Raw genomic sequence first — 6,611 nt, forward strand, 5'->3', positions numbered from 1 at the left:
AATTTTATTGCACTAGTTGGAAATGATGAAAAAAAATGTAAAAGGACATATCTAATATGCTAATGGTAGTCAGGTAATTTTCCAAATATCCCAAAGCAAAGCAATTTTTCTTACTGAAAATTGATCTGTTCTTCACTGATACTTCAGTATATTTATTCAAATTGGGATGATATACAAAATGTAATTTGTTAATTCACAGACAGTATCCTTTGGGGACCGTGCCTGGACTACATTGCAGTACCCTCTCTTTGCATTCAGGTTTTTACCTGATATTAGGACAAAATATTAAAAATTCACAGCTTTAAATTTTGGGGATATCTACTGAGGAGTGGAATAGCTGGGTCATATGGTGGTTCCATTATTTCTTTTTTTGAGGAATCTCCATACTGCTTTCCAGAGTGGTTGTACTAATTTGCATTCTTACCAACAATACATGAATATACATTTTTCCCCACATTGCCATCAATTATTTGTATTCTTGATAATTGCCTTTCTGACTGAAGTGGCAGAAAGATCAGTAGAGAGAGAGGAAAGCAGGAGGAGAGAGGAAGGGACAGTGGGGAAGTACTGGGGACTGAATTAGAGCAATATATATCCCATGTTTTTGCGATTATGTAAAAATATGTGTATTGATATATGACTAAAAAGAATCAATAAAAAATAAATAATTAAGAGAGAAAGGATTCACAGCTTAATAAACAATAATATATTTGAGAGGGATCCAAAAAGTTCTCTTTTCACTTTATATATATATATATATGCCTAATTTACTTAGACAAATATATTTAAATGCATATTTATATACCCGACCATAAATATTTGTCTGTGAATGAATGACTATACATGTAGGGCAAACTAAATATCATGAGTGATTGTATCTAGCATCATTTTAATTCCTCTGCATATATTCACTCCTTCAGTCCTCAAAAGAAAGAAGCCTCTATGAGCATGAAGTCCTACATGAAAAAGTCGCATGAGAATACATAAGAACATGAACACAAGCCACAGAGACTCAACCAGGGGTGTATACTTTCCAGAGAGTTTATAAGGGCTCAGACCCCACTGTGCACCTGCTGAGTCACCTCAAGGATTAAGACTCAGCAGTTTTACTTTTAACAATTTCTCAGATAGTGCTAGTACTCACCAAAATTTGTGAATCACTGTCTTGTACAGAAATTGTCTTATTTATTTCATATTATTTTTTCAATAGAGATTCTAAAAATGGTAGTTATGTGTTTCAGCATCATTGCATTCTGTGCTCCAATTCAATCCTTTCTGACAGTTTGTAACGGTACTCAGATTCACTCCAAACACAGTAATCATGTCTTAAAGAGTTATTGCTTCACAGGATAGAAAGTTTTTATCACTGATAATATATTCCCACTATTGAAGAACTTCCTTTTTGACCTTTACAGATTTTTAATTGCATTCTTGTATAATGACCTTCTTTCCCCTTTAGTAGCAATCTGCGTTGTGTAATACTTTATCTTTTAATTCAATGTTCTTTATTGCTTTTAAAATTTTCTAGTCGTAGAGGCCAATTAACAGGCCCCTGAGTCCCAGATGGGAACTTTCCCCATCAGGAGATCATGCTCTCAGCCACTCACTGCTAATATTTTCTCTAAGGACACTGCAGCTTCATCACTAGCCTGTGATCACTCATCTTTGCCTAGCACTATGGTCTTTATAGAGACTGGCACATCTTTTTGTCTGAAAAGATTTCCAGATTTACCTGTTCATAAGCATTACTTCATTCCTTTCTGTCCGGCTGTATCATACAGAAGAAAATAGACCTTTGTTATCTCCAGTACCATGTTCCCTCCTCCAGCTGGTCAAAGCTCTCAGTGGCGTTCTGACACTTGGATGAAAACCTCTGATCTAAGAGATGCTCTATCTTGCACATCCTAAGGATCCCTGAGCTCTCTTTGCTCAGCATGATGAGAGGGTAGTTTATCTGCCTTTTCAGATTTGGGAGAGAATGAGCAGCATCCAGGCAGGTTCACTCCTGGGAAATACAAACAGACATTTTCTCTATGATCTTTTTGGTTTCATTTTCAGATTTATTTTTATAGACAGCTTCATCATAGCATCTTTGGGAATAACTTTTATCAGTGAGATGCAAAAAATAAAAGATGTTTATCACATTTATATTGCGAGGTATAGAGTTTTTGAAGCAGATATTATAAAATATCAAGAATTGGATCCCACCTTTAATTTTCATTTCCTTGATGCCATAATATTAAATGGAATACAATGCACATACATCTATTAGTATAATGTATAAATCTGAAGAAGCCCTGTGAAGGTCATTCAAGGTTATTGTAATTTATAAATTGAAATCCTATTTATCACATGTTTGCAGACATCCTTAAATGGACAGTTGGTTAATTTATTATATAGCAAATCACAGAATGGAAGAACTGAAATGGACATTCAGGAAAATCCATCCCAATACCTTTATTTAAAGATGAATAAATGAAGTCTAAAGAAATTATATTATATACCCAAATGCTTTAGTTTAGACATTATAAGACAGATGAGGCTGGAAACCCAAGGAATTTTAAGGAAGCAGGTTTATTTAAGCTGCAGTGTTCTAGAGGGATGAAAGCCTAAAAATCTCTAGATCCTGGGTCTGGAAATTCTTTTAGATTTATACCTAGTGAGGTGGTTACAGGACAGTGGGTGGGTATATAGCAGTTATTCTTGTCCCATATTTTTAGACTAGACAGAGGTTTCACGAGTTTTTACCAAGAAAACAGAGACAGTATCTTCTGCACAACAACAACTTGATAGCAGACCTAGCTCTTACAAAAAAGAGGAAGCTCAAACCACAATGAGAGCTCTCTGAAAAAAACGATGCTAACATTCTTTGTAAAATCTAGTTGCGGAAAAGCTTAATTATGGTGAGGGTCCTTGGAGAAGCTTAATTATGGTAAGGATCTTTTGGGGGGCTACTTCAATATGAGGTGTCCCCAAAAGCTCACAGATGGGAAAATGTAAGAATGTTCAGAGGTGAAATAATTAGATTAGGGGAGGTATAAATTAATGAGTGAATTAGTTCACTGATAGGAATTAACTGGACAGTAACTGTGGGCAGGTTAGGGTATGACTAGAGAAGGTAGGTCACTGAGGGGGAGCCTTTTGGGTTTAAATTTTGTCTCTGGTTACTTGAGCTCCCTCTCTGCTTCCTTCTTGCCATATTCTGAGCTGCTTTCTGCCATGATGTTCTGTGTCACTTGGGCTCAGAGCAATGGAGTTGGCCAACCATGGATTTTACCTCTGAAACTGTCAGCCAAAATAAATGTTCCCTCCTTCAAGTTGTTTTGTCTGATCTTTTGATCACAGAAATGAAAAGCTAACTAAAACACCAAGGTCACAGACCCTGTTTAATTACCATTTCCATAAATATGATAAATCTGTACTTGTAAGTAGCACTCATTTCCTCACAGACAGAGTGTATAAAAAAGCACTTTGTAAGAGAACATAGGGGCAATATGTAAAAATGAAAATTGTTGCTAGAGAAGATTGAGGATATTTTCAAAGTCGTTGTTGGTGTTCTATAGTTTCATTTAAAAATGTGAATTTAGAAGTTGTTATTTAAATATATCTATATAGATGTTTAAGGGGACAACTTTTCTGTGTAAGAGTTACTTTTTTGTGTGTGTTTTGTTATACTGCATTTTGTTGTTGTTCTTGACATTACAGGGTCACAGGGGGAATCTGATAGCTGTTGACAGAATTTCTGAGAAGCACTTACCTTCTCAGTAGGGTAAGGGCAGCTGGTCATGGAACCTAAAGATAAGATTTCCAATACTGGTGCTAAGAAGAATGTGAGACAAGGTGAGATGAGAACAGTTCAACAGAAACTAAGACTGTTTCTAGCAATCTTTTCTTCAACAAATAAAAATATCCCTGTAAGATTATCATCTGCTTCTTCATCTTCTTAAAACAAAAACAAAACAAAATAAAAATTTAAAAAGCTTACCATATGATGTTATTGAATTCTAAATCTAAACTGTGTAAACTTCAGCAAATTATTCAAATTTTTTGTCTCACTTTACTCATGTAAGAAATAAATGAATGCCTATAAAACACCCAGAACATCGACTCACATTCTATCCATCATCTCTATAAACTGCCACAATAATTATTAGTGATAGCTCTCCTCAGAATTATGTACAGTCATAGAAATTTCCAGAAAACATTAAGTTCCCTGGCATATTAGTAAGCTTTCTGTCACTCTGACAAAAAAATACTGGAGGTAATCAACTTAAAAAAAGAAAAGATTTATTTTGGCCCATAGTTTCAGAGATTTCAGTCCATGGTCTATAGGTTCCTTTGCCATTGGGTCTTGACAAGGCAATGCGTTATACAAGGAGGGCATGGTGGAATAAGTTGCTCACACCATGGCAGCCAGAAAGTGAAAGCAAGAGTGGAGAAGAAGAAGGCTGGGGCTCCAATTTCCCCCTAAAAGCATTCCCCCCATGACTGAACTTATGTCTATTAGACTCCACCTCCTAAAGGTTCTACCATCTCCCAGTAGGACCATGGGTCCATAAGTAAGTTTTAACAAATAGGCTTCTGGGAGATAATCAGGAATTTTATTAGACAAGGTTCTCTAAAGGAACAGAATTAACAGGAAGTATAATTATAAAAAGGGGACTTATTAGGTCTGATCACGTGACCAGAAGCTGGATAGTCCACAATGGCCCTCTGCAGGCTGGAGAGCAAAAAGAACTAGTAGCCGCACAGTCCAGGAGGCTGGAGCCCCAGACCCAAGGCTTCTGGGGAATCACTGGCAGAGTCTTGCATTGCAAGAGTGAAGACACAAGAGTCTGATATCTTCAGAGGATCACAGCAGCAATCAAGAACTTGTTCCAAGGCTGGGATTATGGCTCAGTGTTAGAGTGCTTGCCTAGCTTTTGTGAGGCACTGGGTTCAAGTCTCAGCATCACATAAAAAAATAAAATAAAGATACTGCATCCATCCACAGCTAAAAATATTAAAAAAACAAACAAAAAAGTTCCAGAAGAATTGAATTTGCATCTACTGCTGCTTCCTTGGTCTTCCAATTTTTATTTCATCTAAGCCATCATCCTATTAGTCCCTGTTGCCCAAGCTTAGGGAGGGTCTCCATTTCAGTTGGCTATCCCACATGCCAATCATTCCTAAACACACCCTCACTAACACACCCATTATCCCCTTAATCCTAGGCATCTCAATCCAATCAAGTTGACAATTCAAATTAACCATTACAGGAACCAAATTATAGAATTTGAAAAAGAAATATTGTAACTAGCTAGTGTTGGTTATTTTCTCTTGTTCTGTTTCATTTAAATTCTATTCTTTTGAGAGCTTCCCTCAGCAATCTTTCTTAACTTGAATTCTCATCTCTTACCTGCATTCACATTAGTGGTAACTCTGAGTTCCAAGACTATTTGCAATAGAGTATTTCGTAATATTAATAAATCAGGTATCAAAGAAATAAAACAGGCATGTAAGTAGACCTTGGCAACAAATAGAAAAAGAATACAGCTATAAGCATGTTCAGGTGAAACACACATTGAAGATCTACATGCTTGTTATCCTACATGTAATTTAGAATTTGGATCTGTGGTTCAGGCAAGAAATAAAGATAAGAGAGATAACCTTTGTTCAAATCATTATTAAAGAAGCAATATTTTAATTTATATGGTAAATAAAATCTCAAGAAAGAAAGCATGGACAGACACACAACCCCACATAATAGGATTAAATAGATATAGAAGGTAAAAATGCAGTATTATTCTCAGATGCAATGAGTATAAACCAGAAACACATGATAAAGAATCTGAGACTTCTCTTCTGGAAGATGCCTTCAAGGATTTAAGAATGAACATGACATCAGACAGTACCAACCAACCAACAAACAAAAAACAATAACAACAACAAGAACAACAACAACTGTAAAGCTTATAGATAGGCCAGAAATTTACAGAAAGCCAAAAGGCTAGCATTACTGAAAGGCCTGAGAAGGAAAAAAGAAATGCAAAGTTGCAGTGTGAATTTTGACTAGAAACAGAAGAGTAGTCTCTCACCTTGTGTTATTGCCTTCAATTTATGTTATTTATTTCTGTACTCTCTTCCCATTTTCAGTCATACAGACTTCAAATTCCTTGTGTTTTCATATTAACTTAGAGAGCACATAAAACAAATAACAAAGAGTTAGAACCATGGCTTCCTGGTAGAGCATTTGTGTAGCATGTGCAAGGCCCTGGGTTCGATCTCTATCACTGGAAAAACAAAACAAACAAAAACAATAGGAAAAAGAAAAAAAAAAAGATAACAAAAGTCAATCCCTGAGAAACCACCTCTATAAAGTTACTAAATATTGTTTATAAAATGTTTAAAGAGTTAAATACAAGATTGAAGATGAATTGCATGCAAAAAATAGAAATGCAAATAATATAACTCAAATTATGTAGTAAGTTTCAAAGTAGCATAAACATAGCTGAAATAATAATTAGTTAATTGGAAAATATATCAGAAAGGATAATCCAATAATGCAGTTTAGTGATGCAAGAAGATGAATTAAAGTGTAAGAGACAAAAGAAAGTGAAAATTCTAAAGAG

Source organism: Marmota monax, unplaced genomic scaffold, assembly GCF_021218885.2.
Source record: "Marmota monax isolate L192 unplaced genomic scaffold, Marmota_monax_Labrador192_F-V1.1 WCK01_AAM20220418_F8-fsc00219, whole genome shotgun sequence".
Lineage (NCBI taxonomy): Eukaryota > Metazoa > Chordata > Mammalia > Rodentia > Sciuridae > Marmota > Marmota monax.